Below are 27,110 nucleotides of genomic sequence, written 5' to 3' on the forward strand. Positions count from 1 at the left end.
CCTCGGTTCCCCTCCTCTCTCCTCGGTTCCACTCCTCTCTCCTCGGTTCCCCTCCTCTCTCCTCGGTTCCCCTCCTCTCTCCTCGGTTCCCCTCCTCTCTCCTCGGCTCCCCTCCTCTCTCCTCGGTTCCCCTCCTCTCTCCTCGGTTCCCTCCTCTCTCCTCGGTTCCCCTCCTCTCTCCTCGGTTCCCCTCCTCTCTCCTCGGTTCCCCTCCTCTCTCCTCGGATCCCCTCCTCTCTCCTCGGTTCCACTCCTCTCTCCTCGGTTCCCCTCCTCCGCTCCTCCGCTCGCATCTCCTTTGGGCGGGACTAAGTCTCGAGAATAGGAGTCGAGGAGGGGAGTTAGAGAAATGAGAAAGGGCCACTGTGTGCAGTGTGTGTGGTGAAAACAGTCAACATATACAGTTCAACCCGCTTTAGCAAAGAGTCCAGCTGGTAACAACCCCAACATGAGTTCAGTCCTGTTCACAGGCCCACGAACAAAGACTCCGCTCCGGGTTTTCCCACGGATCCTCCCGAACCCAAAATACAGCTCTTTTACAGAAAAGGCAAACTGCGGCAGAACGACCCCTCAGATCGAGAGCTGCCACCAAGACATTTAAACATATTCTTTCTCCTCGACAGTGCTACAGGGCCATCAATACAACATTATAAGAACGAAGCTGCGGGCCGGATCACATCTGACGGCGGGCCAGGCAAAGGCCTTCCTTGGGAAATGCTTCGTGCTTTTGTTTTGAAGTCCTAAAACCGGAAGTGGTCCCCTCTCGGAACCATTTTGCGTCTCGTCGTCGCTTTGTGTTCCTGAGAAAGCGTGTGAGCTCCAGCTGATCCATGGTGTGTGTGAGCTCTGATCATCGTGTGTGTGTGTGCGTGTGTGAGCTCTGATCCTCGTGTGTGTGTGTGCGTGTGTGTGCTCTGATCATCGTGTGTGTGTGAATGGTGTGTGGATGAACCTCTTTCTTCTGTTTACCTCGGACTGTAGAAGCTAGCTTAGCATGCTCGCTGGTAACACGTTAGACTGAGAGACACCGGAAGTGGTGATTTAGTAAACAAGAGTGAGCTGTCTCGTTCTCACTCTTCTCTCCTATGTATATACAGTATAAGCTTATATTCAAAGACCTCTCTCTCTGTGTCACAGGAGCGCCCCCTGCTGTCCGTGGTGCTCCAGCCTCAGCTCCAGGTCCACAGAGCAGGTCTGTCCCCTCTCTCTCTCTCTCTGCCCTCTGCTGCTGCTGTTCACTTCCTACACTTTGGATTCATCACATTCTTCTTATAGGTCTCTGTGATACAGAAACCCCCAGCCCCATTTCCTCGCTAGTAAACGCCTTTTAAAGTCTATCTGATTTCTGTCTCACGGAGAGATTTCGCAGAGCCTTCCTTCCTGCAGCGGTCAGACTGCACAGCCCCTAGGAGACCCCCCCCCCCCCCCCCCCCACACACACACACACACACACACACACACACACACACACACACACACACACACACACACACACAACCAGCCCAGCCCCTAGGAGACCCCCCCCCCCCCCCACACACACACACACACACACACACACACACACACACACACACACACACACACACACACACACACACACACACACACAACCAGCCCAGCCCCTAGTAGACCCACACACACACACACATACACACACACACACACACACACACACAATACAACCAGCACAGCCCCTAGGAGACCCCCCCCACACACACACACACACACACACACACACACACACACACACCACACACACACGTTGTGTGTGTTTTGAGCTGTACTGTACTGTACCCAATATACAAGCTGTTAATAAACTTTTCAATCAATCAAAACACACACACACTAAACAACCAGCACGGCCCCTAGGAGTGGGAAGTGAAAACCAGTACTTTCTGTTTCAAACGTTCACAGAGCATCTTGAGGTTATAAAAACATTAAACAATCAAAATCCAGATTTTGATTTTCAAAGATTTATTTTTCCCCCAAAATGCAAATAATGCATTGCATCAATATAAAAGTTATTTTTCATATTGAAACTGTGCAAAAACACATAACAGTAAGTAAGTTGATCTCCGTATGAAAACCTCTGAACTTGGTCACGACTAATCTTAGATAATGGGCACTGGGCCAAGAATACATCAGTCATCGCTCCCAACATGTATTTAACGGGTCTAAAGCTACACATTCATGACAACAATTACACATTACATGGGAGCAAAATGTCATCAACAACAAGAACAACAAATCACATTAGACCTCATTCCTAAATCACACTCCTCATCTTTGCCATGTTACATTCATAAAGTTGATTAGTGCTGTTCCATTGTCTTGTGCATACTATAAATCCATTGCATTGATATAACTATATTTCTGTGTAAAAACATTCAACAACTTATCGTTCATTAAGAGTGGAATGGCCACTCTCAAAAGGCTGGCACAAAGGCAGCTACTCTTCATGACTGTCACAGTCAACCTCCTTCCTCTGTGACAGAGAGGCATCATCATAGAAGGCACGTTGTCACAGAGCACGTTCAGGACTTTGAGGAAATAGCAAAAATGTGCTTAATATGCATGAAAAAACGTAGGCCACGGCCACATTCGTAATTTGTTGCGACACTTTACCTATAAGTTCATACTCACCTCCAGAGTATGTCTAAAAAAAAATTAATTTTGTCCATCCTTTCTTGAGTTATACATTTGTCTTGTTTTTGGTGCCCCCTATAGTCCAAAATGAAAATACCTTTGTGTGCCTATTCCCCAACACAGACTGAACCTATCCACCATAATGTGTGTTATTTGGATACATTGTTGATGAGTTATGAGCATTTCTTTCTAAGCCCCGCCTGTTTGCGAACACGTTTAGAATAATGACGGCCATATTTATCGACTGAACATGGCCATGTCCTACGGTAATGTGTTCGACCCTCCAGCGATGCTGAATACGAAGTTTGGAGTTGAAACACTACAATTTGAAATTTAAGTTAATATGTCACGGTTTTTAACATTATGCTAATACAAAATAAATCAAGTAGGCGACGCCTCGGGGTTCAAGGACATAATATGTAGAGCCACCCGAGTAAGTGTGCAACATTTCAGGTCATTCAGAGTTACGGTGCGACTTTGTAAATGTTTCCAAAAATGGAAATGGCCATAGGTGGCGCTAGAGAGCTCGTTGGACCATTTGAACACATTGACTCCAGAATATTGAATTTTTCACCGATCCTGGAATCCGTGCAAAATTATACAACTTTTGAAGCTTCCTAAAGCCTTCAGAAACAGGATACCGAAATGGAATAATAAGAATAATACCACCTATAACAATAGGTTCCTCGCACTTCGTGCTAGGACTCCGTTGGATCCTAGCGCTCCGTGCTCGGGCCCTAATTAAAACTGCGGTCACAGAAGTGCGTGTAGTGATGAGCGGGCCCTCGTCGTCCCGCGCGCGAGTCCTGGGAAATGAGCCGTTTGTTATTTCTCTCATTTTCGCGTCCCAGACTCCCAGGTCCTCCGGCAGCGACCCGGAAACGGATTTAGGCGCGCCGTCTCGAAGGAAAACAAATTTCTCTAAAGGCTCGTCGAGGATCGATTATCGAGGAGTGTCTCTGGAGGAGCCGTAACCGAGGATACACTGATTTAGAGGAGAGAGGAGTGTCTCTGGAGGAGCCGTAACCGAGGGTACACTGAAGTATTCTCCTGAGACGATTTCAGCCAACAGTGATGTTTAAAAGAGGCGTGACGCATGGCTGGACTTCTGTCAACGAAGCAGAGCTCTGCAAACTGTTCCCGTTGTGATTATAAGTTATTTGAGATGATCAAATGTGCATCAGACTTTCTGCCCTTTACAGTTTGTTTACTCACTAATCACATGTCCCCTGGATGTTAGGTGATGTTACAGTGAGAACAGCTGCTGAGGGCAGTGCAGAAAGCAGAACAGTGTATAATATATATCGCTCAATAACAAATGTAACAGGCCTACATGTCACACTTTATCTGTAGGCTTTAGGAGATATCTACAAATAAACATTAGGGTTAGGGTTAGGGTTAGGGTTAGTGAGTGTCTTTTGTAATGAATATGCCTCCAGCAAAGGGTGTTGTTGGACTAACAGTAGGTGTGTGTGTGTGTGTGTGTGTGTGTGTGTGTGTGTGTGTGTGTGTGTGTGTGTGTGTGTGTGTGTGTGTGTGTGTGTGTGTGTGTGTGTGTGTGTGTGTGTGTGTGTGTGTGTGTGTGTGTGTGGTGTGTGTGTGTGTGTGTGTGTGTGTGTGTGTGTGTGTGTGTGTGTGTGTGTGAGAGAGAGTTGATGTGCCAGGCAAACAGGCAGGCCTCAGTAGCTTGTCTGACATATAATTGGTCAAAAATGGTACATTCTCCGTTAGCCTACGAGCTCCCCGTTTGAGCAAAGGACTGTTCCTTCTCAATGTAGCATCACATTGGATATGCACTAAAGTTGTCCTGGATTGGAATTTTTCCGATCATTCCCCTAGGAGGAGTTTGCAAAAATGTGCTTAAAATGCATGAAAAACGCACATTTGTCAAAATGGCCAACTTTCTGGAGGGCAGGACTAATAAAAGCAAATTTGAAATATGTCCGCAATCATAGGAGCAATGTGTATACAGCGTTTTGTGAATATCGGAAAAACTATATGCGAGTAGTTTGGAGTAATTTGCGACATGTAAATTGTCAAAAATGGTGTATTCGCTGTTAGCTTACGACCTCCACGATTGAGATATCAAAAATGTACTCAACAATTTTTCATGACATTGGCTAGCCATTTCAGCATTTAATATATTCATTGCTATCGGGACGTTAAGAGCATTTCAGTCAGACAACTCACGTGTTCCTTTAACATGTTTATTAGAAGCAGCATATAGTTAAGTTTGGCGACTAGGCTCGGGCCTCATCACTCCATAGATATACATAGCACGATGAGTGATGATCAAATAACTAACCCCCAAGCCTACAGGTGGAAGCTGGGGTGGTGGTGTGGCAGCAAGCAGCAGCGACGTAGAGGTAGCTGCAGCAATAGCAGCAGCAAGCAATGCATGGAGAGAGATCTGGCAGGTTAAATAGAGCGGCGTATTAAGGAGACTCTGTTTGGTTGGTTGTAGAGTGGCAAGGGGGCGTTATGTATGAATGCAGCATAAGTGCTCGAGTTGACTGCCTGAACTAGCTCGCAGGCTTCGCCTCATTTCAGTCAGACAACTCACGTGTTCCTTTAACATGTTTATTAGAAGCAGCATATAGTTAAGTTTGGCGACTAGGCTCGGGCATCATCACTCCATAGATATACATAGCACGATGAGTGATGATCAAATAACTAACCCCCAAAACTGCGTGGAGATTAGATACTATCCCCCAAAACTGCGTAGCCTGACGCTGGTGATGTAAGACTGATAAGTAGAGGGCCTGGCGAGCTGCCATGTGGCCATTCCCCCTAAGCACAGCGGCTTTAAGGGGAATATACTACTTAGTGAGACTGCTATGTGAAGGCCCGGGAACAGCCGAAAAGCCATCCCCCTTAAGCACCGCGACTTTAAGGGGAATATACTACCTAGTGACTGCTATGTGAAGGCCCGGGAACACCCCGAAAGCCATCCTCCCCCAGCACAGCGGCTTTGAGGGGAATATACTACCTATATATGCTACCTAATGAAACTGCTATGTGAAGGCCCGGGAACAGCCCGAAAAGCCATCCCCCTTAAGCACCGCGGCTTTAAGGGGAATATACTACCTAGTGACTGCTATGTGAAGGCCCGGGAACAGCCGAAAAGCCATCCCCCTTAAGCACCGCGGCTTTGAGGGGAATATACTACCTATCAAGACTGCTGTGTCTAGGTCTTTGAGGCAGCGACAATGAGCTTTCCCCTCCAAGCATGCAGCTATGAGGGGAATATACTATAATGAAATAAATATAATCTAACCCAGGAACCACCTGGTATGCAATAATAGAATTCTACAGATATACATCTTTGAACGTTACTCATCATCGAGTAGTGCAAGAGCTCATGGTTGTTTGTGCTGCAAGGATCTCATTCATGTGAGGCATGATATAGCGCTGGTGGGCAGAAGATGACCGACGGCCCAGGATACTCAGGGTTGAGGTAGGCGGATATAGAGCTGCGGTTGTGGCTGTGCAGATTCTTAAACAGTGGGAATAGCGATCTGGGGGCAGGTCGCAGCTTAGGCAGAGATCACGCAGCTTGGAGGAGAACCCTCGTCGTTGGGTTTGCAGCCATCGAATAAACATGGGTGCCGACCCATGTGTCAGAGGGCAATGATGCGAGAAGTTCAGCATGGAAGATAAAGGACAAACAAAACAGTGTTAGTTTTAGCGATGATTATTCGGGGTTCCTTGACTCCCCAGACAGAACTGTCAGACATTGAATGTTTCAAAACTGTGTATATTTGATCTCCAAAGTTAATTCAGTAAGGGAGAGATTATGCTGAGGATTAAAAGGTGAGAGGTCTGTGTATATTCGCCACCTGAGAAACCAATAGAAAGCTGTAACAACTGCCTCTGACGTTTATCAATGTATAGTTAAACCCCTTTGCCTGAACTTATACATTAACCTTTGCACGGATGCAAAGTTAAGAGGCAGTCTTTATCATTGCGTGGAGGACGTGCCTTCTTAAGGCCCTTGAGGAGCAAATGAATGAACTAGCGTGGCTTAATACTTAGCACTTGAAGATTGCAGGATTCGAATTAAAATACAATTAATGCATGAACAACTATTTTATCTATTGCATAAGTACACAGAGGAGGGATAGAAGAAGATAAAGTACCAAGCTGAATTGTATGCTTTGAATCATGCTCTTGGTTGGAGGCAGAATATGGGAAATCCTTGAGGGCTTGACGTGTAGATCCAGAGTCATTTGGTTGAACGAAGGGCATGGCAAGCTAGTGGGGCAACCACTCATTGTGAAATCCCCCGAACCAGCAGAAGGCGCAGCATCTGTAAGTAACTAGAGAGGATCTGAGGACACCGCAAGGTCATTATAAAAGAATGAACATAACCTTCCACTCGTCGCAGAGGGGCTAAGGACCAAAGATCTGAGCAATAACCATCTCTAAGATTGCATTCATGCCGAATAGTCCGCATCTTTACACCAGACGCAAGTGTATTACATCGTTTCATTTGCAGAAGGTTGGGTTTGCGTTCACCCAGGCAACCTCAAACAGACTATGAACTGTAAACTAAAGTCATTGTACGGAGATGCTTTTTCAACAATTGGCGGGACATTAAGCGGATAAAATGCAGATCCCAGCAATTCCTACAGTAGCCTGCATCATGGAGCATTGGCAGGTTATTTTCATACTGCTGTTAATCTGGAGAGTACATCAACAGACTCTGCGGCCGGCGCATAGGATTATAAATCAGACAACGTGCATTAAAAACATTATAACACAAAATGCGACGTTATGCAGTGAGGAGGTTTCACCGATGACAGGTGGCTCTGATGAGATTGTACCACTGCCTTTTCTCTGTACACAGGGGACCAGTGAGGTAAGCAGTCACCAGAATGAATGCATGACCCTATAGGTTACTGGATGTTGCACACAGCATAGATAGCAAAACAAGCGATGACGCACAAATAGTTGTTTCCCATGTTTTGATGCGGACTGCGTCACACCAGCAATGAACCTCTCTGGAGTTTACTAGCGAGCGACCCGAGACCACCTCTTTTAGCGGAGCAGAGGTATCGGACTGCTTCCACACCAATCCAACGAACCGCATCAAGGGGTTAACGCTACAGGGACCGATTCAATAGTACTAACCAAGCAGGTGTGAACGTGACCTAAGACTATGGTGCCTTAAGGTTTGAACAGAAAGGCTAGCGCTTGTTCCTTATAAATATAAAACATCTCTTTTAGAGAGACTACCAGTGGGAGACCATAATTGAAGGCAGTAATCAGTATTGAATGTATTACAAGTCTAATATGTAGTATAACGTAGAGCACTTTGAACATTTGGAAAGGCGCTAAATAAATAACATGAATTGTAATTATGGCTGTTCTGATGCGGGACAGCTTGTCTGGTGGCAGTGAAGCTTGCATCAGCACACTATCGAGAATGATACCGATAATTCTAGACGTGTGGAAGGGCTTCCAGTTCCTGTTCTGAAAGAGGTAGGCCTAGCTGTTGAAAAGTTTTATCTGGGAAAGTTAACAACTAGGAAATGGTTAAAAGATGGACACCAAGGGGTGCTTACAGGTGTTGCAGAGAATCCAGCATAATGCTTCTGATGAGGTGTCGAAGAAACGTGGGCTACTATGGAAACCAAATGCACATTTGATTGTAAAACCTTAAAATATATATGCCACAGAAGGCATATGGGATGTCTGCTTTCCCTGCCATGTCATCTACAGAGCAAAGAAACGGGAAACATCTTTAGTAGTTAATAATACTCTTAACAGAATAATCGTGAGGAACTAACGGTTCAAGAAACGTTGCTAGAATAATTCCTCCTAGCACTAGGCTAGGGGCCTGTCGTGTTTTTAAACGTTTAAATAGCAGCACGTGTAATACTCCTGGCTCCTTCAGTGCAAACTTCAGTCTTGAGTGCAGGTTTCAACAGACATGGGTCCCTGGGAGCCAGCATAACCTGCTAAGACACCTTGATTTAAGCCTGTGATAAGGTCATTTGACGAACATCTGTGATTAGAAAGAGCTTGGAAACGATTTGCAGCATGTAGCCTCCTGAGGCACACCCAGCGAGGGGCAGAATATTGCAGGTAGAGCTTAATTCCTGTGGGGAAAAACTCTTCTTTGGTAGGTGATTAAATGTACATGGCCGCTTGGCAGAGAATGATTCATGGTATTCATAGAAAAGACACTGTAGGAGATTGAAGTCTAAAATTATGGTCAAAAATGTATCGAGCTTCCCTTCATATTCACGTGATGGAAATTATTAATTTATTTCCATTTTCATTGATTTATAGTAGTATAAATACTTATACACATACAACTTCTGTATAATTGCTTCAAATATGACCTACTGCATGCCAAATATTTCCATAATAAAACATTGCTTATGCAGAATAGTATTATATACCTGCCAAGATGCGATTCCTAAGTAATTGCTGCTGCAGGGGGCAGGAAGCTAGAACTCGTGGCTGGATCTGGGACTCCAATTCCCAGAATCCTCGGGAGTGTGACGTCAGTGGCACAAGTGGATGAACGCGGAAGTAGAAACATTTGTTTACATGCAGGCAGAGGAAATCGAGTTTATTCACGGGAATATATCGTGCAATTAAAGGCTTCAAGCGCTGATGTTTACTTCGAGAAGGTAGGACAGGGAGGCAGGTACTTTGAGAATGCCGGAGTCAGCTTGCTCTTGCCTTTTTTGGTGTTTAATTACCCGCCGACCGAGAGACAGTGCGACTCTTAGCTGACACACAAGAAAGGGGTTGTTACCGGAGCTGGCGTAGAACTCGGGACTTCCACTGGCCCAAAGGATATTAAAAGCTACTCCAGATGAGTACGGAAGGGACACCTGAATGTGTGTCGTGCGGGAGCTGTGGCTCGTTCCAGCGGCGTCTGAACCATGCTCTGAGCTATCCTGTGTTTCGGGAATGAGGCATTTCTTACGGCTTCTTGCGTATGATGATTCGGTTCCAGAGTCGGAGATTGCAATAGACATTTGCAAGGACAGCACCGGCAGGCAAGCAGCAGCGACGTAGAGGTAGCTGCAGCAATAGCAGCAGCAAGCAATGCATGGAGAGAGATCTGGCAGGTTAAATAGAGCGGCGTATTGAGGAGACTCTGTTTGGTTGGTTGTAGAGTGGCAAGGGGACGTTATGTATGAATGCAGCATAAGTGCTCGAGTTGACTGCCTGAACTAGCTCGCAGGCTTCGCCTCATTCCATGGAATATGACAAAAAGTGTTTCTGAAATAAATGACATACGCCATTGAATGATGACTGAAGATCGTCAGCTGTCTTCCTTTCCCTTGTTGTTCCTCGATACGTAAAGGCTGCAGCACCTTTTACAACTTCTCTCTACATATCAGACATCCCGGTAAACCAGCATCGTTTGCTGTGAAAGCAGATAACTCTGTCCACACAGAATTACATCCTGTGTTCCTCCGATACTTTTCTTTGATGTATCCATAGTTCGCTCATCGAGCCGGGGGTCAGGTTAGTCGCCTGCAGGAAAAGGCGCTCGCGCGGGACCGTAGCAGGATGTGATGCATATTTTAGCTCACCTAATTAAAACCGTTTTGTTTTTTATTTATGTGTCAAAGTATCACCTCAAAATACAATATACGAAACATTTTCAACCAAATATAAATAGTCCTACAAATACTTTTATTTTATTTCCTTCTTAGTTTTGTCTAAACTCAAGGGAGCCAGCGCAGAGGGCTTAAAGGGCTGCATGCGGCTCGAGGGCCGCGGGTTGCCGACCGCTGGGCTTGGGGCTGAACCTGTCCTGCATTGGAACTTTTCCGATCATTTCCACAGGAGGAGTTCGCAAGAATGTGCTTAAAATGCATGAAAAACGCCAATTTTTCAAAATGGCCAACTTTCTGGGGTGCGGGGCTAATGAAAAGCAATTTGAAATATGTGTGCAATCATAATAGCAATGTGTATACAGTAGGGATGTAACGATACCAAAAAACTCACTGTACGATAATATCGCAATAAAAAGTCCACGGTACGATATTTATCGCGATATTGAAAAATAAAGGGAACATTTTTTGATTTTTTAAATTTTTTTAAACTTGAATTTTTTTTTCTTTATTAAATGATAAATCTGATTTGTACAGCATTTTAGTAGGACAGTAGTATTTTAAAGTGTCAACAATATAATAATCAGACCCTGCAATAGAATAAATCAAGTTTCACTTTAGTTTTTCAAGTGACTCAACTCTAACTCACAAACTCACTCACTCAGCATCATCAAGGTTATCTTTTAGGAATATCACGCTCATCACTGCGCAAACTTCTGTGACCGCAGTTTTAATTATTTATATTGTTGTTTTTTTGTATTACTATAATGACATTAACAAGTTGTGCCTTGGAAGTATTTGTTTACTTTAATGTTGACCAAATCGTTTGAGACCTACTGAGCTAATTTAGACTAAAGTGAATTATCTAAACACTGAGAGTACTTTACTTCACCTGAGCTGTAGTTATCAGAGCCTCTCAGTCTGAGCTGTAGTTATCAGAGCCTCTCAGTCTGAGCTGTAGTTATCAGAGCTTCTCAGTGTGAGCTGTAGTTATCAGAGCCTCTTAGTCTGAGCTGTAGTTCTCAGAGCCTCTCAGTCTGAGCTGTAGTTATCAGGGCCTCTCAGTCTGAGCTGTAGTTATCGGAGCCTCTCAGTCTGAGCTGTAGTTATCGGAGCCTCTCAGTCTGAGCTGTAGTTATCAGAGCCTCTCAGTGTGAGCTGTAGTTATCAGAGCCCCTCAATCTGAGCTGTAGTTATCAGAGCCTGTCAGTCTGAGCTGTAGTTATCAGAGCCTCTCAGTGTGAGCTGTAGTTATCAGAGCCAAGCTGTAGTTATCAGAGCCTCTCAGTCTGAGCTGTAGTTACACCGAAGGCATTGATTAGGGCTGCAAAACGACTCAACTTGTAAAGGTGATTAGATTTTAAATTCTAACACAGTTTTTCTGACTGTGCTTCCTGTTTCCTGCAGACGTCCAGCAGCTGGTGGTTAAAGAAGAGGTTTCCCCTGAGCAGCAGGAGTGGAGCTCCAGTCTGGACCAGGAGGACCCAGAGCCCCCCCCACACATTAAAGAGGAACAGGAGGAACTCTGGATCAGTCAGGAGGGAGAGCAGCTTCAAGGGCTGGAGGAGGCTGATATCATTGAGTTCATCTTCACTCCTGACCCTGTGAAGAGTGAAGATGATGAAGAGAAACCTCAGTCCTCTCAGCTTCATCAAAGACAAACTGAACACATGGAAACAGAAGCTGATGGAGAGGACTGTGGAGGACCAGAACCAGCCAGGAGCTCAGATCCAGAGAGACATTTACAACCTGAGACTGAGGACAACCCTGGAGACTCTTCTGAACCAGAGGCTGAGGACAACCCTGGAGACTCTCCTGAAGACACTGAAGACACTGAAGACAGTGCTGATTGGAGCGAGACCGGAGAACCTCAGTCAGGTTCAAACTCTCAGGAAAATAAACAAAAGCCTGTCAGCAATTCAAGGTGTAGTGCTGGAGAGAAGCGCTATAGAGCGAAACCATTCAGCTGCTCAGTCTGTAAGAAATCTTTTACAAGGATATCTAATTTAAAGTACCACATGGCAGTTCATACTGGAGAGAAACTATTCAGCTGTTCAGTCTGTGAGAAATCATTTCCAGTGAGAGGTCAGTTAAAGAGTCACATGACAGTTCATACAGAAGATAAACCATACAGCTGCTCAGTCTGTAAGAAATCATTTAAACAGGGAAAAACTTTCAATAGACACATGAGAGAGCACACTGGAGAGAAACTATACAGCTGCTCAGTCTGTAAGAAATATTTTATACTGAAGGGAAATGTAACAATTCACATGAGAGTTCATACAGGAGAGAAACCATATGGCTGCTCAGTCTGTGAGAAATCATTTACACAGCGTAGTAGTTTAAATAGACACATGACAGTTCATACAGGAGAGAAACCATACAGCTGCTCAGTTGTAAGAAATAATTTACAGTGAGTTGTAGATTAAAGAAACACATGAGGAAGCACCAGAGATGAAGTACTCGAGTCCTGGACTCAGACTTGAGTGCCGATTTTCGAGACCCATGACTCGACTCGGACTCGCACACTGATTGACTCGGACTCGAACTCCTACTCGTGAATTCTCGCACACGATGACTCTGACTCGGACTCGTGAATTTTCCCCCCCCACGATGACTCGACTTGTACATTGACGCTCCGACTCGAGCAACTTTTCTCTGGAGTCTGATGTCCTCTATCCTGGCGTGCACCGGTGAGGCGAGTTCACATACTGGGCCCCGCTGTTCCAGTCTAAAGATGTCTAGACTCTAGAGACACACCCCGCATCGTGCTGTATGCTTTCACACATTCTGCTTCCACATTGGGAAAGAGCAGCGCAACATGCTCGTTATGTGGAAAAAAGTTTGAAGAGAAGGCTCCGTAACACATTACTCTAAGGATCGAGTTCAGACATATAGGCTGTCTTGAACACTATCATCAGAGTAACGTGATCCTATCAATAAATAAGGATTCAGCTGATAACACGAAAGCACATGGCTACTTAGCATGCAGAATGATGTCATGTTGCATGTGAAGTAGCCATGTGCTAAGTAGCATGTGCTTTCTGGGGCTTAATCTTTATTGGTATCATTTAAACATTCACTATAATAATTGTAGCGTCCCGGCTGAATGATGGTCAAACTCTCTAACCAATGGTATCTGTTTATTGATCACCCTTGCTTGTATACAATCACTACCAACGATTAATGAGGAGTTCTTGAGTGACTGCGATTGAAGATCTGATAGTTAGTTACTGGTGAACAGACTGGGGGGTACTGTATTAATGAATAATGTGTTAATGGTTAGTGAATGAGGAGTTCCTTTGATTGAAGAACTCCTGTCCCACCTCCCAAACTTTCTTTTTAGTTGTGCATTGTTATTTGTGCTTGAGAAACATTCCACTTGAACTTTATTTCAATTAAATTAGTAATAATTATTGTCCTACTTTTTTAATTTGTTTTACAGAGTTTTTATTATTAATTCGTTTTTCTCTTCTTTTTTGAGAAAGGAAGTGATTATTTTGTAATTGTAAAAGAACGTGTAACCCAGGTTATGATGCTGTTGACTAATTTACTATGTTCCCTGAACGCCACACTGACAGCAGAGACAGACATGCCGTGCGTAAATCACCAGACCTGCGTGACTGTAGGATAGCGATAAGGAAACATGGAAAGAGTGGACGTTATTCCTCCTCCTCTGTTAGCATTGACCTGGTGAGTCAGCGAAAATTAGCATAACGTAGCCTGCTAACATATCGGCTTTTGCTTCTCCACTGTATGATATGTAGCCTTAAAATAGTTTGAATTTTGTTGAATGAGGTTATGAATGCTAGAATAGGAGATAATAGATATATTCTATGAATAGAATATTAATTTAATATGAATGTTTTAATGTTAATCTCGTTAGCGGCTAAGCTAATGCAGCTAAGCTAATGTGGCCAAGCTAGAACTAATGTTGATTTATTTGAACTGTATGTTGATTGATTGAGATGAGAAGGTAGCTGTTCTACACACATGTGTGCAGGCTGTTTTTTTTGTTGAGGGACAAAGTTCTCTCTGACGTCCTGGAGCGGAGTCAGTCCACCCGGAGCACCATCGCTGCGGTGGAATCCTCCCGTTTCTGTGGATCTATAAAAGTGGGTAGGACGTGGTAAAAATGTAAATCTGTATTTTATTATTAATGTGTGAGCACTCACACACGTTTGCCTATGCAAATGGTGATCATAACCAGCAGTGTATGGCTATGAGGAGTGTGTGTTCAAAATGATAAATGTTTGAGGGCTCCACCCAAAATGTAAAAAGGACATTGTTTGGGAAATTATTTTTTCATTGAGATCTCAGGGTTTTGTTTTACTTGGGCCTAATGTTGACACTGTATATATATATTGTAATTTTGTGATCTTGTGAAAATATTTTGTTGATCCATAACTGGATACTTTTTTATATACTTATTGTAATTACTCTGACTGATGTAGAATTACAAGACATTCTAATGTCATTTTCTTAAGTCCTTGTGGTGTGTGTGATTGTGCTGGCTGGGGGATCTCAAGTCTGTATTGAGTTCTGCTCTACCAATATTCCTACACAGCAGGACTAGGGTGTACGTGACTGCACTCGCAGAAAGTGGCTTTGTCCATTTCTCTGTAAACCACAGCCAGTCATTTGTGGACCCAGACACAGGAGCCCACACCCAAAACATTGAGCGTGCTTGGTCAACATACAAGTCCCAGGTCTGGAGACAGCGGGGAAACCGCACAGTGAAGACTCTGAGGAGTCATCTTTCTTTCACACATTGGCTGTCAAATGAACACAAAGATGGTCCCCTAGGCAGATTGCTGCATGACATACGCCACTTTCACAAGTTCTAGATATAAAAGCAATCTCGTTTTGGTATTACTGTCATTATAAATTCAGGTTGTTAATATGTTCCTCATTGTTACGACCCGCCTCCCTACTCAATAGTAGTGGCTCGTGAGGCAGTCCGCAACATAAAACAAAAGTACACAACACATAGGCACTAAACTGTAATCGTACATTTATTGCCACAATACTTTATCATTCCACTGGAGGACAGGTAAAACAAACAAACAGACGGAGGGGACTTGGGCCAACCACACCACGGGCCGTAGGATCCAGAGCCTTCCTCCGCTACCCAAAATCCAACAGACCTAACGGGAGAAATAAAGCCGCCAAAACCTAACTTTAACACGTCCTCCAGGAAACACCACAAAAAGGCAAAAGAGCTCTGACACAGCAGAGACATCCGGAGTAGTGATCGGCTCCTCCTTCTCCTTCAGCCTCCTCTTTTATGTTCGGCTGATTGGCAACTGGGAACACCTGGGCCAAGCTCGGCTGAGTGACAACTGGGAACACCTGGGGAAGGCGGAGCCAGGTGTACCTGCACAGCAGAGAGAACAAAGAGGACAACAAAAAGGGGGGGAGTACGTAACACTCATTTATATCAAATGTTTTCATAACATTTAGATTGTTGTTTAAATTAAATTGTAAACTTGAGTGGCTGTAGATCCGTCATTGTCATCAACAGTGTTTGTTTGTTAAACTGCTTAACTGATGGTAAGATAATGGTGAAGAAATGATTAGTTAATGGGTACTAACTACTGTTTTCATGCATTACAGACACATGCATTTCCTAACATTCGGTCTATATGCTGTAAAATGTATTATCTCTTGGATTTACACACGGCATCTATTGCACGTCTGTCCGTCCTGGGAGAGGGATCCCTCCTCTGTTGCTCTCCCTGAGGTTTCTCCCATGTTCCCTTTAAACTGTGGGTTTTCTTCGGAAGTTTTTCCTTGTACGATGTGAGGGTCTGAGGACAGAGGGTCTGAGGACAGAGGGTCTAAGGACAGAGGGTCTGAGGACAGAGGGTCTGAGGACAGAGGGTCTGAGGACAGAGGGTCTAAGGACAGAGGGTCTAAGGACAGAGGGTCTAAGGACAGAGGGTCTAAGGACAGGGTGCAACCTGTTCCTGTTTTGTTTTCTTCAGCCTATGTATCTGTATGATTATTATTACTTTTTGTTGTGTTACTTCCCATTGTAAAGCGTCCTTGGGTTTTATAAATTGAAATTATTATTATTATTATTATTATTATTGTCATACTGATATTCTGTACAAACTGTGAAGTCCACTGAGACAAATCTCTAAACAGTAACAAAGGTCCTGTCAGTGCTATAAGACGCATCACTAGCAAGCTACCAGTCAGAGATCTGAGTGGGAAATATTAGGCCTGAAAGAAAGTCTGAAGAGACGTAAACATCAGATCAGTTCATCAGCACAACTCTCAACATCCATATCAATAATATCATCAGAACATGAACATAACCAAGAACCATCATTATTCTTATTTTACTCACTGTGCTTTTACTCTGTGTTTATGTTTTATGTTATAAATATATATTTGAATAATTTCTCGACTGTTATTTTTTACTAAATGTTATGACAATTAACAGGGATGTAACGATATACCGAATATCGCGGTAAATAAATGTCCCAATACTGTCGTGAGACTGACTAAATCTACCGCGATTTTCTTTTAAAAATACATTTATTTATTTTTTAAACTTTATTTAACCAGGTGGTCCCATTGAGATCATCGATCCCTTTTTCAAGAGAGACCTGTCCAACATGGCAGCAAGTAGGTTACAACATGAACATAAAACAACAGAACACAAAAGGACATGGTATTTACAGGGCTACATTTACACACCTAGAGACATTGACAAGTACCAACAGTATATTTATATCTCTGTCAATAAGCCTCACCTTCTTGGCAACAACTGTATTGTTTTTGAAGTGGTGGAGAGACAATGCACAGTTTGACCCACTGCTGTCACCCATGGCCAAAGCATATCTCTCCGTCCCACTGAGGTGGCGTTAGACTTTTTCGCTGTCCGTTATTTTGACAGACAGGATCGTAAAATATCCGTCATAATCCCTTATTACCCGTCGGGTCTGAACAGTTCACAAGAGAGCACGCTCGTGAACTGTCAACGGGGGGTGGCGGTGTTATGCCGTGTGTGCATGCACCTCGCGGGAGCGCGCACAGCGTAAAGCAAAACCTCCCAGACATGTATTGATCTGTACGGCAAAGTACGGTTTGGAAACAATATCATTTCCTTTTGGAGGGCAAGCATAACACGGTATAACACCAGAGCCTCGCTGCGGGGAAACGTTGGCGCTGTTCCGAGTTTGTTCTAAACTGTCAAAATGACAGACTGCTTTCAGATTTTTCCGTCATTGTTAAATAAAATATTCGGTTAACGCGACCACTGCTGTCCCAGCAACATCAGTACCAAGCGAGAGAGTTTTTTCCAGAGTAGGGGATTTTGTAAATGCCCAAACATCCCAGCTTATAAATACCTGGAAATGTGGACATTCTCATATTCCTAAAAACCTGTCGCGATAAATACCGTACCGTGGACTTGTTATCGCGATATTATCGTACCGTGAGTTTTTGGTATCGTTACATCCCTATAAAGATGTGCTTTGGAAATAATTGTTTTTCCTAAATGGTTAGAAAAACGTGTTGAAGCTCACCTATTGTGCTATATTTCAACAATAACTGATAGAGCCATATCTATACAGATCACCCTTGTTGAGAGTCGGTGAGGTCCTGATAATTTATTCCGGGAAATTACTCTGACCTACTAATTGACCTGACCGAAGTTATTGAGTCTATGTAAGTTTGCTGCTTGGCTCAGATCCACCAACGTCAGCAAGATCTCACCTCTTCCTAACCCCCCGAAGAACCAGGTTCAATTAACTGCTGTTTCTATTCAGACAACTCTCTTTAATCTGTTGAAGCGATCCCGAAGGATTTTGATATCAGTAAATGGAGTGTGCTCCTACCTAAGTGTGAGTGTGGCAGGGTGCAATCTTACCTTTTAAGCAGGAGAGGAGAGCACAGGTGTCTTTTAAGTTATCCCAGTCCAAAAGATGGGATCAGTTTATTTGAAGAGAAATAGGTCCAAACTAATACAGGGTTTTTACCTTCTCTCTTACAACATTATAATCATACTAAAAAAAAAAAATGGTGCTGTGATCATGTTCAAATATGAAACTTTAATTCACAGTCTTACATTTATTACCAAAATGTTTAACTTCAACTGCCCAATTCAGTTGTGACCTTTTAAAATCTCCCGATAGAATTTAGAGGCATTTCCTCATAAAAAGACCGGTGACAATAAAAAGCACATTCAAACTTTCATTCACCAAATCAATTCACATCAATTTCATACCTTTTTTCCGACACAGATGGCGGGTACTAACATTCAAAAACACACACCTATCTCCCGCAGGTATTCGGAGGAAGGTCCTCACAGGTGGCGGTTACTGATACTCACAAACACACTCCTATCCGATCATTCCACTCAGCAAACACATCTCCTATCAAATAATTCCACTCAGCAAACAAATAAATTCACTCAGCATTCAACCAAGAAATTTGAGAGATATTTACCAAGTTTGAGAGAACTTTTACCGAGAGCTATTTACCCAGCTCTGAGGGCCAGAGCCTACCGGGAGAGAGTATACCAGGGGAAACCCCTCTCTCTCTGTCTCGCTCCCTCCAAAAAGCCAGTCCCTTTATGCTAAAAAAACAGGATAGAAACCCCAAAAACACCTCCTCCATACCCAAACCAATTAAACAAACTGGGCATGGCCTCTGATATACAGGGCTGGACATGACCAGACATATTCCATAGCTTATGGCATAAGACACACCTTCCCATGTTTGTGTAAAAAGGGACATGACCAGACATATTCTATGGCTATGACATAACCGCCTTTTTGAGGCCTCAATGTATTTCTCCTTAAGTCAGGAGCCCCCCTCCCTGCTGTGAGAGGAGAGGGAATAAACTGCCTATTCTCTTATCATTGACACCCATAAATCATTATAGGTCTTACACTCAACTTAACAAACCACTTGGGTTTGTTTATACTGTAACTATAGAAAACCTAAAATATGAAGCATTTTCATTGTGGGTTATACAAGAATATAATTGATTATATTTGATTATAACTAACTTTCGTTTTCAGTATTCAAAATACTATGAAGTTCTCAACACCCTTTAGCCTCATCCCCCTCTATTTCAGCCCTGCTCCTAAAGAGCTGATTCTGGGTCCGTGGCTACAAGGCCACGCCCCCTTTGTAGCCACATGCTGCAGAGAGAAGCAGAAACTCAGCTAAATGCTGCCGTGATGAAACTCCATATCATGTTCCAAACCACATCAAGGATTCTCTCTGAAACAGGATGGAGCTCAAACTCTTTCTCTCTCTCAGGTTTACCACAAGTTGACTTCCTTTTGATTTCCTGCTTCTCCACACACACTCTCTCCAGTACAGGTTAGCTCTGAGTGTTAGCATGCTAATGTGAACACAGACCATATTACTTTCAGAACACGTCTCATTGTTTCTGACAGCAACGCTTCTGATTGGCCCGTGGGTGTAAAGCCCGCCCACATGTTAGTAATGTCGTCATGACGCAGCAAATCTGGATCAGCTCCGTTGTTCCCCCGTTTTTAGAGATGTGGGTACGGAGGAGAAGAGAGAGGGGTTTATTTCCTGATACTTTGAGAGTCTCCTGACACACGGGGGACACACCGGGGACACACGGGGGACACACCGGGGACACACTGGGGACACACGGGACACACACCGTGATGACATCAATGTTAAATCTCTAATATACGCTTTTTTGTTTTTAAAGTGATCACATATCGGTGATCTAAATAGTTAGTTTCTCTCCCAACATTTTTTTTTAAACTCAAGAACAGTTAATTGAAAAGCTTAAAAACTGTCACTTTGGTAAAGTGCAATAAGGCTGGCGACCCTATGCTAAGTAATAGCAATCACGCTCAAACAGGAAGTAGCAGCACATTATATGGCGGGGGGGAAGCGCCCTGGAGAAGCATGATGAGGAGCATGCTGGAACCTGTGCTTCTCACTGCTCTCCTGCTGCTTTCTGTTGCTGTGAAACAAGACTATTCCAGAGTATTTACTGAGATATGAGAAAGTGAAGATTGTCTCCTTGTCAGAAGTTTTGATTTCATTAGATCTTTATCAAAGACACCAGGAAAGGCACTTCTCATCACGTTCATATACTGACATCAAACTGAGGGCATTATAAACAGGAAGCAGAAAGAAATTATTAAAAATACACTGAACAAAAATATAAACGTAACACTTTTGTTTTTGCTCCCATTTTTCATGAGATGAACTCAAAGATCTAAAACATTTTCTATTTACACAAAATAACCATTTCTCTCAAATATTGTTCACAAATCTGAAAAGATCTGTGATAGTGAGCACTTCTCCTTTGCCGAGATAATCCATCCCACCTCACAGGTGTGGCATATCAAGATGCTGATTAGACAGCATGATTATTGCACAGGTGTGCCACAATAAAAGGCCACTCTGAAACGTGCAGTTTTGCTTTATTGGGGGGGTCAGTATCTGGTGTGACCACCATTTACCTCACGCAGTGCAACACATCTCCTTGGCATAGAGTTGATCAGGTTGTTGATTGTGGCCTGTGGAATGTTGGTCCACTCCTCTTCAATTGGCATGCTGACAGCAGGAATGTCCACCAGAGCTGTTGCCCGTGAATTGAATGTTCATTTCTCTACCATAAGCCGTCTCCAAAGGCGTTTCAGAGAATTTGGCAGTACATCCAACCGGCCTCACAACCGCAGACCACGTGTAACCACACCAGCCCAGGACCTCCACATCCAGCATGTTCACCTCCAAGATCGTCTGAGACCAGCCACTCGGACAGCTGCTGCAACAATCGGTTTGCATAACCAAAGAATTTCTGCTGTCAGAAACCGTCTCAGGGAAGCTCATCTGCATGCTCGTCGTCCTCATCGGGGTCTCCACCTGACTCCGGTTCGTCGTCGTAACCGACTTGAGTGGGCAAATGCTCACATTCGATGGCGTCTGGCACGTTGGAGAGGTGTTCTCTTCACGGATGAATCCCGGTTTTCACTGTTCAGGGCAGATGGCAGACAGCGTGTGTGGCGTCGTGTGGGTGAGCGGTTTTCTGATGTCAATGTTGTGAATCGAGTGGCCCATGGTGGTGGTGGGGTTATGGTATGGGCAGGCGTATGGACGACGAACACAGGTGCATTTTATTGATGGCATTGTGAATGCACAGAGATACCGTGACGAGATCCTGAGGCCATTGTTGTGCCATTCATCCACGACCATCACCTCATGTTGCAGCATGATAATGCACGGCCCCATGTTGCAAGGATCTGTACACAATTCCTGGAGGCTGAAAACATCCCAGTTCTTGCATGGCCAGCATACTCACCGGACATGTCACCCATTGAGTATGTTTGGGATGCTCTGGATCGGCGTATACGACAGCGTGTTCCAGTTCCTGCCAATATCCAGCAGCTTGGCTCAGCCATTGAAGAGGAGTGGACCAACATTCCACAGGCCACAATCAACAACCTGATCAACTCTATGCCAAGGAGATGTGTTGCACTGCGTGAGGCAAATGGTGGTCACACCAGATACTGACTGGTTTTCGGACCCCCCCAGACCCCCCCAATAAAGCAAAACTGCACGTTTCAGAGTGGCTTTTTATTGTGGCCAGCCTAAGGCACACCTGTGCAATAATCATGCTGTCTAATCAGCATCTTGATATGCCACACCTGTGAGGTGGGATGGATTATCTTCCCTCATCTCTTGCTGCTTCCTTCATCTCTTGCTGCTACCTTCATCTCTTGCTGTTTCCCTCATCTCTTGCTGCTTCCTTCATCTCTTGCTGTTTCCCTCATCTCTTGCTGCTTCCTTCATCTCTTGCTGCTTCCTTCATCTCTTGCTGTTTTCCTCATCACTTGCTGTTTGCGGTTGAAATGATCTCTTTTGCTGTCCAAACATGCTGGATGGAAAGCAGTGATGTCTCACTTGCCTTGGCCCTCTATCTGCAGTCCCTAAACCAGTCATGTTACCCATTGACTCTTGTCTGTTCTGATGTTCCTGTTCATTGTTGTTCTTGTCTGTTGTATCTCCTTCTTGTGTGTCCCTTTCTCCTGTTCCCCTTTCTTCATCCTCTACTCTGTTTGGCTCATCTGTGATGACTGTGTAGGTAAACACAAACAAGTATGTAAGTCAATCAGTTTCCAGCTCTGTCAAATAAATGAATTTCAAGATACACAAATGTGTCCTTTTCAACAACAGTTCCTCAAAAGCATCATATGTAAACTCACATTAGCTAGTTATAACAACTTACCAATAAGAACTCAGCCGGTGCTTTTTCATGTCCAAAGTGAGGTTGGGATTACATTCACTTAAAACAAAGAAAGTCTCAAGTGAAGCAACATGAGCTGTATCATTAACATAGAAATATGGCCTGGTCAGTTCTGATATACTGAACATGAACCAAAATATGAAATCTACAGCACGCTCTGAGGGGAGGAAGCCACTCTGCTAGAATAAGGTGTAAACAGTAGTAAGTGAAGATAGGAGGAACCTATTGATAACACAGGGAAGTGTTATTGAAGCGGCCTAAAAATATAAGAATGAAATATAACTCAAGGCAAAGTGAGGCGCCCGTCAGCAAATCTTACGCATGGGTAAAAATAAAGGTCAGGGCAAAAGCCATTTTTGTGCAATTTATTATCTTGCTGGCACAATATACAAGCACAGTACTTTGTCTGTTCTTACCCGATGATAAAACACCATAGGCCTACCGGTTGCGCGCTCCACCACCACCTGTTTCCCAAATGTATAATGACCAGGTCTCCCCTCCCCCGGTGCTCTGACTGGTAGCTTGCTAGTGATGCGTCTTATTACATTGCATTTAGCTGACGCTTTTATCCAAAGCGACTTACAATAAGTACATTCGACCAGGAAGACACAACCTTGAAGAAAACAGAATCATAAAGTACATCAGGTTTCATAGAGCCAAACATTTCAAGTGCTACTCAACTGGCTTTAGGTAAGCCAGTCCTTTATTAGTATAAAAGTGCTTCGTTAATAGTTTGAAGTGGAGTCGAAAGAGATGAGTTTTCAGTTTTGCGCCGGAAGATGTGCAAGCTATCTGCCATCCTGATGTCAATGGGGAGCTCATTCCACCATCTTGGAGCCAGGACAGCAAACCCACGTGTTTTCGCCGATGGGAACTTGGGTCCCCCTCGCAGCGAGGGCGCAACGAGTCGTTTGGCTGATGCAGAGCGGAGTGCACGCGCTGGGGTGTACGGTTTAACCATGTCCTGGATGTAGGAAGGGCCAGATCCATTCGCAGCATGGTAAGCAAGTACCAGTGTCTTGAAGTGGATTCTAGCAGTTACCGGAAGCCAGTGAAGGGAGCGGAAGAGCGCTGACAGGACCTTTGTTACTGTTTAGAGATTTTAATACTGACTGAGGGAATCTTTTCGATCATCAGTCACTTCGGCCTCATCATGTGTCTCATCAGATGTAGCTCGGTCATCCATCTTCAGTCTGAAACACTGCGGCTGATTGGTTATGTGCGTCCTCATGTGTTTATTTAACCTGTTCAGCCCCGAGCCTGTTTTTCAGGTCTCAGGCTCGAAAATGACATTCCAGAACGAATGATCATATCTTCACTTCGTTTTTAGTAAGGCTTTGCTTTATTGAAAGATATTCAATTTACAGTGCAAATGCAATATGTATTACACATTAAACATTTGTACGTGAGAAAATAGATTCAAAAGAAAGAAAAAATATACATGTGAACAGATACACAAGCAAATGTACTTCGAAGTCTATTATATTTAGATTTTGACAACAATGGGAAAGAAGGTATATAAGGCATGTGATACACAGATCATAGTAAGAATAACGTTTTTTTTGTTTTGTTTTTAAAACAAAAAAGGACTGAGACAGGACAAATAAAACAACAGCAAAATCAAAAACTAAAGGCTGTGAGTCTAAGTCCATTATTAATAACGTAATGAAAAAGTAGAAATCAAACAATGTGTATAAAAGGAAAAAAATACCAAAAAAAAACATAGCACTTTTTTTAACAGAGCAGGTCGATCGCACAGAGACATCCGGCGTGTCCAGCTCCCGTATATACCTGCAGAAGGGGTTCCACATCTTGTGGAATTTCCCCAGGGAGCCCCTCACTATGCACCTTATCTAACCCCTAACCCTAAATCTTCACTTCTAAAAGGGGTAAATTAATCATCTTATTTCTCAAAGCAATGATAAACCTGTGAGTTGGATGTAGAAAAGTCAGAATCAATATAGATGTTTTTATTTCAAAGTAAATTCAGATTGAACACAGTAACAAAATGTAAATTATAGTGCCCGTCCAAAAATAAAATAAAAATAAGTGCCCTGTATCAAGATTGATGCAAAACAAGAGACATGTGACCTTTTTAGAGAGGTTTAGTAAAGAAAAACACAACTGGGGTCATTTGGGTGGATTTGACCTATCTCTGGCCCCCCTTGCTCGATTTTGATGATTGACATCTCTTTCTAACCGTCAGAGCCAATGGAATCGAGGGGAGGCTCCACATTCACACACGTTACCAAATAAGGAGTGAGAGTGACGTGTAGCCAGACTACCCACCTGACCCAGAAAGCGACGTAGGTTCTGGTCCAGGCTCTCGTCATCTCACGCCTAGACTACTGCAACTCCCTCCTGGCTGGTCTACCTACATGTGCCTCTGACCTCTGCAGCTCATCCAGAATGCAGCGGCTCGTCTGGTCTTCAACCTTCCTAAATGTTCCCACACCACTCCGCTCCTCCGCTCCCTTCACTGGCTTCCGGTAACTGCTAGAATCCACTTCAAGACACTGGTACTTGCTTACCATGATGCGAATGGATCTGGCCCTTCCTACATCCAGGACATGGTTAAACCGTACACCCCAGCACGTGCACTACGCTCTGCAACAACCAAACAGCTCGCTGCACCCGCACTGCGAGGGGGACCCAAGTTCCCATCAGCAGAAACACGTGGGTTTAGTCAGTCCCCTCCTGCTCCCTGGCTAAATGACGCACTGCGTGCTAATATAACCATCCTTCGGGCAGCAGAGCGGAAACGGTGGAAATCGAAACACCAAGACGACCTCCTAACCTATCAGGCTCTCCTCTCCTCTTTCTCTGCTTCGATCTCTCAGGCAAAAAGCACTTTCTTTCAAGATAAGATCCAATCTTCCTATTCCAATCCTAAAAAACTATTTTCCATCTTCTCCTCCCTCCTGGACCCTCCCAAAGCTCCTCCCCCCTCCTCCCTCTTGGACCCCCACAAAGCCCCTCCCCCCTCCTCCCTCTTGGACCCCCACAAAGCCCCTTCCCCCTCCTCCTTCCTGGACCCTCCCAAAGCCCCTCCCCCCTCCTCACTTCTGTCAAGCGACTTTGTTACCCCACTTTGAAAAAAAGGTTGATGATATTCGCTCTTCTTTTTCTGACTCACCTCTACTCACCGCTGGGTCACCAGACCCTCCTTCCACCAACACACTTACCTCCTTTTCCCCTCTCTCTCCAAGTGAGGTTCTTACCCTCATTACCTCTGCCCGCCCTACCACCTGTCCTCTGGACCCTATCCCTTCAAACCTCCTTCAGACTATCGCTCCTGATATTCTACCGTTTCTCACCCATTTCATCAACACTTCTCTAACTTCTGGTCACTTTCCAAACAGTCTCAAGGAGGCAAGAGTAAACCCTCTCCTAAAGAAACCCACTCTCAACCCGTCTGATGTTATGAACTACAGGCCTGTCTCTCTCCTCCCGTTCCTGTCTAAATCACTTGAACGCGCTTGTCTTTTAAACAACTCTCCTGTTATCTCAATCAGAACAACCTTCTGGATCCGCACCAGTCTGGTTTCAAGGCAGGTCACTCCACAGAAACTGCCCTCCTTGCTGTCACTGAGGAACTGCACACTGTCAAACCTGCATCCCTCTCCTCTGTCATCATCCTGTTGGACCTGTCTGCTGCATTCGACACGGTGAATCATCAGATCCTCCTTCGCACTCTCCAAAAACTTGGAGTTTCAGGCTCTGCACTTTCCCTCCTCACCTCATACCTGAAAGACCGTACCTACAGGGTGACTTGGAGAGGATCGGAGTCCGACCCTTGTCAATTAACTACAGGGGTCCCTCAGGGCTCTGTTCTTGGTCCCCTCCTCTTCTCCTTGTACACAAACTCGCTCGGATCTGTCATTAGCCCGCATGGTTTTTCATACCACTGCTACGCTGACGACACCCAATTGATTCTGTCCTTTCCCCGCTCAGAGACCCAGGTCGTCGCACGCATCTCTGCTTGTCTAGCTGACATCTCTCAGTGGATGTCTGATCATCACCTCAAGCTCAACCTTGACAAGACTGAACTGCTTTTCCTTCCGGGAAAAGATTGTCCCACTCTTGACCTAACAATCAACATCGGCACCTCAGTTGTTTCCCCGACTCAGACTGCAAGGAATCTGGGTGTGACCCTAGATAACAACCTGTCCTTCACTGAAAACATAGCTGCTACAACCCGCTGCTGCAGATACACGCTTTACAACATCAGGAAGATACGTCCCCAGCTGACACAGAAAGCCACTCAGGTTCTGGTCCAGGCTCTCGTCATCTCACGCCTAGACTACTGCAACTCCCTCCTGGCTGGTCTACCTGCATGTGCCATCCGACCTCTGCAGCTCATCCAGAATGCAGCGGCTCGTCTGGTCTTCAACCTTCCTAAATGTTCCCACACCACTCCGCTCCTCCGCTCCCTTCACTGGCTTCCAGTAACTGCTAGAATCCACTTCAAGACACTGGTACTTGCTTACCATGCTGCGAATGGATCTGGCCCTTCCTACATCCAGGACATGGTTAAACCGTACACCCCAGCGCGTGCACTCCGCTCTGCATCAACCAAACGGCTCGCTGCGCCCTCGCTGCGAGGGGGACCCAAGTTC

At 44.5% G+C, this 27,110-nt stretch overlaps 1 long non-coding RNA gene across 1 annotated transcript; it reads left to right on the forward strand.

Annotated features, from left to right (window-relative positions):
* The first annotated feature begins 608 nt into the window (after positions 1-608).
* Positions 609-11,698, forward strand: LOC117545861. The gene is made up of 3 exons (XR_004568887.1): positions 609-833; positions 1,138-1,192; positions 11,640-11,698. It is a non-coding gene; the product is annotated as an uncharacterized LOC117545861 (long non-coding RNA).
* Positions 11,699-27,110: the final 15,412 nt, after the last annotated feature.

The sequence above is a fragment of the Gymnodraco acuticeps genome, unplaced genomic scaffold (genome assembly GCF_902827175.1).
Source record: "Gymnodraco acuticeps unplaced genomic scaffold, fGymAcu1.1, whole genome shotgun sequence".
In the NCBI taxonomy this organism is placed as follows: Eukaryota; Metazoa; Chordata; class Actinopteri; order Perciformes; family Bathydraconidae; genus Gymnodraco; species Gymnodraco acuticeps.